Below are 10,692 nucleotides of genomic sequence, written 5' to 3'. Positions count from 1 at the left end.
TCGCCTTTGCCTGGCAGACAAGTCCCAAGGGGAAAGTGACTGAGGGCAGGCTACCTGAGTCATCCAGGGACACTGCAAGAGAAGTCTCATTTTGTTTTCAGCTCTGGGACCAAGTATGTTCAAACAAGTGATGAAGTATGGATTTTCCACAATATCTGGGCAATAAAGGTCTGATTTATCTGACCCTTGGAAAGGAGAGAAAATTTAGAATACTTATGGGGCTTCAGATAAAGAACCCCGGAGGAATCAGAAAACCTGGTTTGGGGTCCTGTCTGCCTCATGTTATCCTCAGCATCATATTCTGCGTGTTGCTAATGTGTTCTTTTACACCACTATATTATTATTTTTATGATGATAACTGCTAATTGGACCAAAGAGGGCCTTTATTCTCACCACATTTTCATTAAGCATATTCCAACCATGGGTTAGAAGTAAGAGAAAAATCATACAATTTTAGAATCATACAATTTTAGTTCTGAGTGCCATAATGCTCATAACTACAAGCTGTAAAAATAAAAGGGACTTCAAAAATCATCTAGTCTACTGGCTTCATTTTACATATGGTTGAAACTGAGACCAGAGTTGGGAAGGAATTTGTCCAAGTGGCAAAGGCAGAAAATATTTAAAGCAGCATCCTAGCTTTCCCTTCCTGCTATTTTCAGCAGTGTCCGCAGAGGACCTCTCCTTCTGACCTTTTGTCATAATTTTACGACTTCAGAAATGTAACATAGGCCCAGGTGTATAGGAATACTTGAAGAAGGAAGTAGACTGCAAGGCAGAATATTAGTAGTCTTCCATCACATTTCATTCATCAAATATTTACTGAGTGCTTCATTGCATACAAGGCAGTACACTAGGCACTGAGGGGACTATAAAGTATTTGCCTCCAAGGAATTTGTTCTTTCAATATTTATTGAAATATTTATTGAATACTTCTAATGCACCGGGCCATGTTCTGGTCACTGAGACTACAGCAGTAAACAATCAGAAACCCCTGCTCTCATAGAGTTTATATTCTCAAACCATAAACATGTAAATGAAGAAATTGTATAATATATCAAGTGGTGATAAGTGATGTGGAGAAAAATCAAGCAAGGAAGTAGGAAAATGCGCCATGATGGTGGTGGAGGGGAGGAGTCGTCTAATTTTAAGTAGGGTAGTCAGAGAAGGCCTATCTGGGAAGGTGACATTTGAGCAAAGACCTCAAGGAGTTAAAGGAATGAGCCATGTTGATATCTGGGACAAGCGGAGGGCACAGCAAAAACCCTAGGACAGGAGTGCATCTAACTTGTTTGAGGAATAGTAAGGAGGTTGATGTGTCTGGTGCAGAGTGAGTGTTGGGGCCGAAGGGGTAGAGCACACCAGTAAGAAAAAATAAGATCAGTGAACTGAGAGCAATTGGTGGGAAGGTGCCAACCACGTAGGACCTTGTAGGTCATTTTAAGGATTTTTGCTATTACTGAGTAAGGGTATTTACCAAAGAATGACATGATCTGACTGCTCTCTTAAAAGGAATAGAGCGTAAGCAGCAAGATGAGAGGCAGAGAGACCAATTAGGAGATGGCTTCCTAGTAGAGATGAGACATTTATACAAATATTTATAAGACATGGCACAATTTAGTACACTACCATAGAGAACCCTGTGTTTGGGTAAAGGGTAAGCTGCTGTAACACAGACCCTAACACACAGTGGCTCAAATAACACAGATTATTTCTCTCTTGCATAACATGCTCCCAGGCCAATGGGACAATTCTGCTCCATGCTAGGTCATGAGCACATTCATGTTCCAGCCCATGGGAAGGAGGAAAGAGAAGAGGCAAGGGATTTCTTTTTAAACAAGTCACGTGGAATTTGCTCATTTCATTTTCCGTCACATCCCTTTGGAATGAGCTTAGTCACGTGGCAAGAGCTTAGTTGCAAGTCACACCTACCTGCAGGAAAGACTAAGAAATGTCTTGTTAGGTGGGCCTGTACTCAGGATGCAGAGGAGAAAGGGATTTTGGAGGTACAACTAGACATCCGACCCAAACAAAGTCATATGCAGACTCAGCAGTAAAAAATATCACCTCTGCCTGGGACATCCTGGCAGTATTGGACATCCTGTCCAGACATCCTGGAGGTACTTCTGGCAGTGGAAGCACATGAGCTAGGCCTTGAAGGATGGGCAGGGTTTTGACAGTGATGAAATAAAATTCATATATTGTGGGAAGACAAAATGTTTCTCTGCCCGTTTGGGCCTCCTCCCTCCCCTTTAGTGTGTATTGTGTATCTGCACTAACCAGACCTCCCTAGGAAATAACCTTCCTTCTCAATCTTGTAAGGGGTCATCATGACCCACTACTCACTTTGTATGTGCAGATCAGGATTATGTAAACTGTCAATATATGATTTGATGTATAACCCTATGTCTCAAAAACTTATATATAACTGTGCTTTGACATTTAACGGGCCGAACAGTCCTCACAGCTTTCTGAAATATTGTCTCCCACATTATAATCCTCAGGTTGGCTTGAATAAAATTTTCCATTTCTTTCTTAGATCGATTAATTTTTTTTGACAACAGGCAATGATTGGGAGGGGGTGGTTCTCCCCTGGCAGGAAGCAAAGGTGAAGAAGTAGAGGTTTTGAGGAAAGGGAAGTAGTCTGCTTTGGCTGGAGTATCAGGTACCATGTTGAGATTTTATTCTGCAGGTGGTGGGAAGCCACTGACTATTCTGGAATAAGGGAATGACATGATCATAATTGTGCTTTTGGTAAATTTAACTGTGTGAATTAATAATAGGGAAGAGATTGAAGGCAGGCAAATCAGCTTGGGAGGGTAAGTTAGTAATGTCCTTAATTGGGCCAGTAGCTGTAGGGTTTAAGAAGAGGGATGAGAGATGTGAATCTCAACCTTTTGGAAATCATGGACCCCTTTGAGAACTTTATGAACACAAGGGACCTTCTCTCCAGATAAATGATCAAAGAGCCCTGCGCTCATTAGATTAATACTAATAATCCCATTAGGGCAAAAACTAAGTAATCTAATCAGAGAATTCTAGAATATAAATGTATGTGGGGAAAATGCTGTTGTCTTTGTTCCTTTTGTCTCTGTCTAGAAAGGTAAACAATGTTAGGGCATGGGGGATGGGTGTCTTAGTCCATATCTAAGGTAAGGTAGTCCTGAGGAGAAAGTTTAAAGGAGACTTGAGTTAAAGTCATCTAGGAAAAAAATGTCCTCAGACCTTTAGGGATGGATGAACGTGGACAAATTAGGCCATCAGAATAGGAACAATGTGTGTGAGGCTGGCATAAGGATCCTAAGATGTGAGGTTTTGAAAAGAGTATGCTGAGTTATATGTAAATGGTGATGGGTTCTGTAAGTTTGATATCATTCAAAAGAAATGTGCTGTGGGGCTTCCCTGGTGGCGCAGTGGTTAAGAACCCACCTGCCAATGCAGGGGATATGGGTTCGAGCCCTGGTCCAGAAGATCCCACATGCTGCGGAGCAACTAAGCCCGTGCACCACAACTACTGAGCCTGCGCTCTAGAGCCCGCGTGTCACAACTACTGAAGCCCGCGCGCCTAGAGCCCATGCTCCACAACGAGAGAGGCCACCGCAATGAGAAGCCCGCGCACCGCAAGGAAGAGTAGCCCCTGCTCGCCTCAACTAGAGAAAGCCTGCGTGCAGCAACAAAGACCCAACACAGCCAAAAATAAATAAATTAAATAAATAAATTTATTAAAAAAAAGAAATGTGCTGAGATCCTTCTATATGCCAGGGCCTCTGGAGGATGGGTATACAGAGAATGAACAGTACACAATCTTTCCCCCTAGTAGGCAAGACAGATAGTTACAGAAATAAGGTTAAGTATGGGGGGTGGGGCGTGAGAAATGCAATCAAATTGAGAGGATGTGCGAAGGGTCTTGCAGGAAATGGGCCTCCTAAGACCAAGGATTGCAACCTGGAGAAGAGGGTTGTTGCAGAGAAAGAAGGGGCGCAAAAGGATGGTCATGTCTCAGGTCTCAGGTGAATCCCTGGGACGAGCTGCCAAGTGTGGGTTCTTGGCTTTGCGCAGGAAAGAATTCAAGCCATAGTAAAGTGAAATCAGGTTTATTTAGAGAGATACACATTGCACTGACAGAATGCAGCCCGTCTCAGAAAGTGACAGCGGCCTTGGAAGAAACATACTTGACAGACAGAGTGTGGACCCTGAAATATGGGGTGGTTAGTTTTATGGGCTGGGTAATTTCTAGGCTAATGAGTGGGAGGATTATTCCAACTATTTTGGGGAAGGGGTGGAGATTTCCAGGAATTGGGTCACCGCCCACTTTTTGGTCTTTTATGGTTAGCCCAGGAACTGTCATGGCGCTGGTGGGTGTGTCTTTTTTTTTTTTTTTTGGCCGCGTTGCATAGCATGAGGGATCACGCAGGATCTTACGTCCCCAACCAGGGATTGAACCGTGCCCCCTGCAATGGATACGTGGAGTCCTAAACACTGGACCGCCAGGGAATTCCTGGGTGTGTCATTTAGCATGCTGACGTATTACAATGAGCATATAATGAGGCTCAACTTCTAGTGGAAGTCAAACCTTCCACCATCTTGGGCCTAGTTGGTTCTAACCAATTTATGTTGTGTCCTCAATGGCTATGTCGTTCTTTTAAAGGTTGTGCCCTGCCCCCTTCCTGACTCAGGTTTATCAAAGGCCCTGGGGCAGGCGAATGCACAAGTGGGGTGAGGTGAGGTGGGGTGAGGTGAGGTGAGGTGAGGGAAGGTTGGGAGCTGAGGCAAGAAAGGCAACTAGAAGCCTATGATGGTCAGTTTTATGTATCAACTTGTCTAGGCTGTGGTCCCAGTTCCTGAATCAAACACTAATCTGGGGGTTGCTGCGAAGGTACTTTTTTAAAAATTTTGTCTGCGCTGGGTCTTCATTGTGGCTTCTCTAGTTGAGGCACATGGGCTCTACAGCACACTCAGTAGTTGCGGTGCGTGGACTTATATTTGCCCCGAGGCATGTGGGATCTTAGTTCCCTGACCAGGGATCGAACCTGCGTTGGAAGGTGGATTTCTAACCACTGGACCACCGGGAAAGTCCCGGTATTTTGTAGCTGTGATTAATATTCCTAATGGTTGTCTTTAAGTAGAGGAGATTTTCCTAGACAATTTGGGTGGGTCTGATCCAATCAGTTGAAAGGTTTTAAGAGCAGAACTGCAGTTTTTCTGAGGAAAAAGGAATTGCAGCCTGCCCTTCCTGATGGCCTGCCCACAGATTTCAGACCTGCTGAGCCAGCCCCACAAAGGTATAAGCCAATTGCTTACAAGAAATCCCTTAATATACACTTCCTCCTGGGTCTTTTTCTCTGGTTGACCCTGACCTATACAAAACCAGATTGTGGAGAGTTTTGAATACCAGTTTCGGGGTGCTGAAGGTAAAGGGCTGGAATTCTGATCCCCAAATTGGAGAGGAAGGGAGGAGGAGGAGCACAGACTATTTTGTTCTAGAAAAGGCTGAGGAATAACCTCTTGTCCATATTTCACATTTCCAACTAACTCCAAAGCTCAGACCACTGGGAGAATTTTGTAAACACCCACCTCCTTGGAAGGGCCCCCTCCCTTCCCCTCCCCACATAGGGCAGGTATGGCTTTGCTTCCTTCTGAGATTCTAGGCATTATAGGAGGGTCTAAATTCATCCATTTATTCAATCAGTCACTTCTTCGGCAGCAACTATGGACAAAATAACAGTGCTCAGCCTTTGGATTACAGGAATGAATAAAACACGACCTTTTCCTTGAGAAGCTTTACAGACTCATAAATGACTACTTTAACAGCAGGCAGAGAGAAAGAAGTCCCCTTGTAGGACTAGAACGAAGGAGTTGCAGCAGAATCTCTCTTTCCTGGGCCTGTCACTTCAATTCCAGCGCACAGCCCTTTTTTTTTTTTTTTTTTTTTTGGCTGCACCGCGCGGGCTTGTGGGATCTTCCCCCACCAGGGACCGAACCCTCGCCCCCTGCAGTGGAAGCGGAGAGTCTTAACCACCGGACCGAAGTTCACGCAAGGCTCCTTCTAGCGTCACCTTTGACTAGCTGGACCTCCTTGTCATCTTCAAGCAACCTTTCCTGCTCCTTCTGGGTATTAGCATTTCTTTCAAGACATTTTCTCTTTTCTGTCTACTGCCTATGTTCAGATTTTTCCCTCTCGAGGCCAGTGTGGCCTGTCATTGCTCATACACTCACCTTTGAATTTTCAGCCAACTCCTAATTCAATGCCAAATTGATGGCAGGTGGGCGTCTCTCTTTTGTAAGCACATCAGAGGGCTTTCAGGCCACCAGAAAGCACATCACATCTGTAGAGACAGCCCAGTGTGCTGCAGCCCACGCTGAGCGCACCAGCCCTCAGGAGTCAGCCCTTCCATTAGGCCCTGAACTCCCAAACTTATGTTCTCTGTGTCTTCAGCAAGCATGCAAGCTCTTTGAGGCCAGAGACCCTGCATTTCCCACAGCCTCTAGCACAGACCCTCAGAGTAAATGCATTTTATTATAATTTTTTTAACTTGTGGGAGTTTTTTTAAAGGTTTTTTTTGATGTGGACCATTTTTAAAGACTTTATTGAATTCATTACAATATTGCCTCTGTTTTATGTTTTGTTTTTTTGGCCACAAGGCATGTGGGATCTTAGCTCCCTGACCAGGTATCGAACCCACACCCCTTGCATTGGAAGGTGAAGTCTTAACCACTGGACTGCCAGGGAAGTCCCTGGATACTTTTTATTTTATTTATTTTATTTTATTTTTTAAAAATATTTATTTATTTATTTTTGGTTGTGCTGGGTCTTAGTTGCGGCATGTGGGCTCCTTAGTTGTGGCATGCAAACTCTTAGTTGCGGCATGCATGTGCGATCTAGTTCCCTGACCAGGGATCGAACCCTGGCCCCCTGAGTTGGGAGCTCGGAGTCTTAATCGCTGTGCCACCAGGGAAGTCCTCTTGGATGTATTTTAAACGCTTAAGGATTTGAACTGAAAAACTGGATTGACACCGAAGATATATTAGGAGGTATTAATGGCTTTTCAAAAGGATTCACTTTAGGAGTCCTTTGAAAGAGCAAAGGGCATGCGTGTAAATCATGGTTTTATTAACAAACGTGTATCTTTTTTGTGTGTGTGCTGCGTGGCGTGGCTTGTGGGATTTTTAGTTCCCTGACCAAGGCCCTCGGCAGTGAGAATGCAGAGTCCTAACCACTGGACCACCAGGGAATTCCCAACAAAAGTCTATCTTGAAAGCAGCCCTGTTCCAGAAGATTTATCTCATAAAACAAAATTTGCTGTTTTACCTTAGGATTTGCCTGGACCCTTTAGATGCATTGCACTCTCCTAGGGTTCCTGTGAGTTGGTTTCCTGTGAATATAGGCTTTATTGTACAAGTTCAGTATCCCAGTGAGTTAGAATCATCTGTGGATTTAAAAGAGATGGGAGATTTCAGCGCCCCTTGACAGAAGGGAATTAGATGAAAGCAGCAGAGCCAAGCAGGCTCTGTGGTCTGTTCTGGTGCTTAACTTTTATGAGTTGGGGAGTTCTCCCAGTTTAATTACTGATCTGAGGAGTGTTTGGGTGACGCTAGAAGTACTTGCCTTTGTCTAAAAAATGTTTAATGTAGAGAAAATGTGCTTTTTCAAAGCTAAAAGGCCCTCTAGCTCAACCCACTCCTTTTATATGGCAAGACACTGATACTCAGAGAAGGGAAGTGAATGCCCAAGGTCACACAGCTAGTTCTTGGAAGAGCTGCAAGTAGAACCAAAATCTCCTGGCACCTAATGCAGCTCTGTTAACAGAGCCAAGCTAGCGTGGGCTCAGGGCTGCAGAAACTGCAAGTCAGATCAAAGCCTCTTCCATTGTTCAGCAGGGAGAACATCTGTCCGTTTTCGACTTGGCTCTTTGAATTTTTCCAGGTCCCTGGAGGCATACATGCCTGCTGTACCAGGTTAGAAAAGGGGCAGGAATGCTTGTCTTTGCCTCGCCTTCCTAGCAATTCCCCTGTCCTTGGGGGCCAAGAGTCATGCCATTGCCATATACCATTTTTTCCCCTTTTTTCCTGTAAACTGTACTAGGAAGCAGGAATTGTAGTTACCTCCAAGAAACTGCAAACAGCTTGCCCATACTGCAGATTTATCTTCAAATTTAAATGAGGGGACTTTCCTGGCGGTCCAGTGATTAGGACTCTGCACTTCCACAGCAGGGGGCACGGGTTCGATCCCTGGTTGGGGAACTGAGATCCCGTATGCTTTGTGGCTTGGCCAAAAAAAAATTAATTTTTTATATGAGATAGGGAGAGACAGGTGGGCTTCTGAGTTTACAAGTGGGCAGGCTGAGGGACTGAGTGATTAGGGTTCTAGAGGCAAAGAGAACACTGTTTACCCTGATGGCTTAGACCCGCCCCACTGGCATAATCCCATAACTGAGAGAAGGGATTTCCAGCAGCCACGTTACCAAGGTCACGGGCATGCATACCAATGAAAATATCAGATTCATTGCGTCCTGCATTGGATATGACTAAATCTAACTTTGTAGGAAGCCCTGAGGCACAGCATAAATTGCTCTGTGTGTTAATCAGATGGCTCAAAACCAAACATATGCCCATAATACCAGTTTTTACTTGGGGAGAGGAAGAGGAGGAAGAGGTCATTTTGAAGGGAGAGCAGGCCTAGAGGGTTATTACCATGTAGGGCATTGAGAAGCCAGAAGAATGCTTGAGGGCCCAGGACATCCTGGCGAGAACAGGGGGTAGGGAAGGAACCAGGAGGTGGGAATCGAAGCCAGCTTTGCCTTCTAAGCCATCTTGCCATGATCTGAGAACTAAACTACCCCTGCCCCCCACCATGGGTCTTCAAAAATCGTTTCTCCTGCTGCCCTTGGCATGCTGCCATAGGTTGGCAAACCGCTAGGGTGGGAGTGGGATGTACGGGAACTAAACACTGGGCACAGTAGCTAGAACTCGAAGCTGTCACTGGGAAGCTGGCTAAGAGTTTGGAGTTGAAAGCCGTTTCCTGTGAGCTAAGCCTAAACGATGGAAAAAAACGAGAAGTTCAAGCCTCCTTGATTTATAGCTGCTTCTAGCGAAGAGGATGAGAATGAAGAGAGGAGAGGAGGGTGTCAGAGAAACAAGCTGGGATATTGGCCAAAGGCCAAGAAGAGCCTTGGATCTGCCTGACTGTGTCCACCCCAGGACGTGGGTCTCTACTGAGGTAGCAGGTGGGCTTCCCAATTTCAAAAGAAAGGCCCAAGAGGGAGGAGGCCTCATATATGCCTTTTTTAGGGGAAGGTGGTTTTGACGGAAAATAATGGATATTTGAAGGAAACAGACACCCACTTTTCTAGTGCTAGGCTCTTGGTAGTTTCTGTGGACCAGCTACAAACGGGGCAGTTCGATTTGTACTTGTTAAGCTCATACGGCTAAGATTTGGGATTTTTATAGATGTTTTATTCAGCACCACCTCATTAATCCTCCGAGCCCCAGAGGGAGGCTGAAGACTCAGTCATCTTCATTTTAGAGAAGAGACCCAAACAGGCGAAATGACTTGTATCCCATCATATGGCAAGTCAGCGGCTGGGCTGAAGATAGAACCAAGCCCTGACTCTAGGGGGAACCGCTCACCTTAGCCCACATGGCCTCCCTGCTTTGCCTGCTCATTACAGATGCGGAAATCTCGGCTGGCACAGAATCTGGCTCCCCTCAGTCTGTGCCTGGAGCTGACCCTGTGCTAAAGTGTATAAGAGGTAATACTGCGACTGAGAAGGAGGCTTTGATAACGCTGCCCCATCTCCTTCCTGGCACCCTGTCATGCCAGGTCTCTCATCCCCAAAGAAGTGCCTGACCCCCACCTGTGCCCAGATCCATGGAAATAGGCCAGTCCTAGATGTCCTCCCCTCGGGGCCCACACCACTAGTTAGTTCATCTGATGGACCCTGAGCGTGCCCAGCATTTCCACCAAAGCATCTCTGGGGTAGAGGAGAGTGAATCTGGACGCTGGGAAGGTGGACGTGGGAATGAAGCCAGAAGTATCAGGCACAAGTCTCAAGTGTCTTTGAAATGATATGTTTTCTTTACAGGGTGTGCAACTTCTGCACTCCTCTCCATATTTTTACACAAAAACATTGAAGATATCATTTGTGTGATATTTGCCTCCAAAATCTTTGAGAAAAATGCAAATGCATAAGGAGTATGGGTCACAGCCTTGGGAGCTCAGACCCCAATTTGAGGAACACAGTGGGGGGGGGGTCCCCTCATTTTGATGGTGCCCTTTTTGGACACAGCTGCTCTACCCACAAATTTTCATGCACAGATACCACTCCACCCCCTGGTTCCGAGAGGCATGTGGCACTAGGGCCGCCTGGCGAAGAGGGTCAGGTGGGCTTGCAGTATCCCGCACCTCACACCCCAACGTTACCAATGTCTGGTTACCCACACGCTGCCTGTACCCTGAGCAACTGTTACAGGTTATCCTCTGATGAGTGTGGCTGCATCCATGCCTCTGTTTTCAGGGGAAGGGCTTCAGAGGTGGCGCTGGGCTGAGTACTGCAAGGTAGCAGGTGAAAGCTTGGGCTGGGCTTGGAAACCAACTGGCTTACCGCTTACCCGCTGTGTGACCTCAGGATAGCGATTTAACCTCTCTAGGCTTCAGCTTTCTCCTAAGAAATGTGGATATGCTCATAGTATCTC

The sequence above is a fragment of the Balaenoptera musculus genome, chromosome X (assembly GCF_009873245.2).
Source record: "Balaenoptera musculus isolate JJ_BM4_2016_0621 chromosome X, mBalMus1.pri.v3, whole genome shotgun sequence".
NCBI lineage: Eukaryota > Metazoa > Chordata > Mammalia > Artiodactyla > Balaenopteridae > Balaenoptera > Balaenoptera musculus.
The sequence above is the reverse complement of the archived record's forward strand: the minus strand, read 5'-3'. Positions refer to the sequence as shown.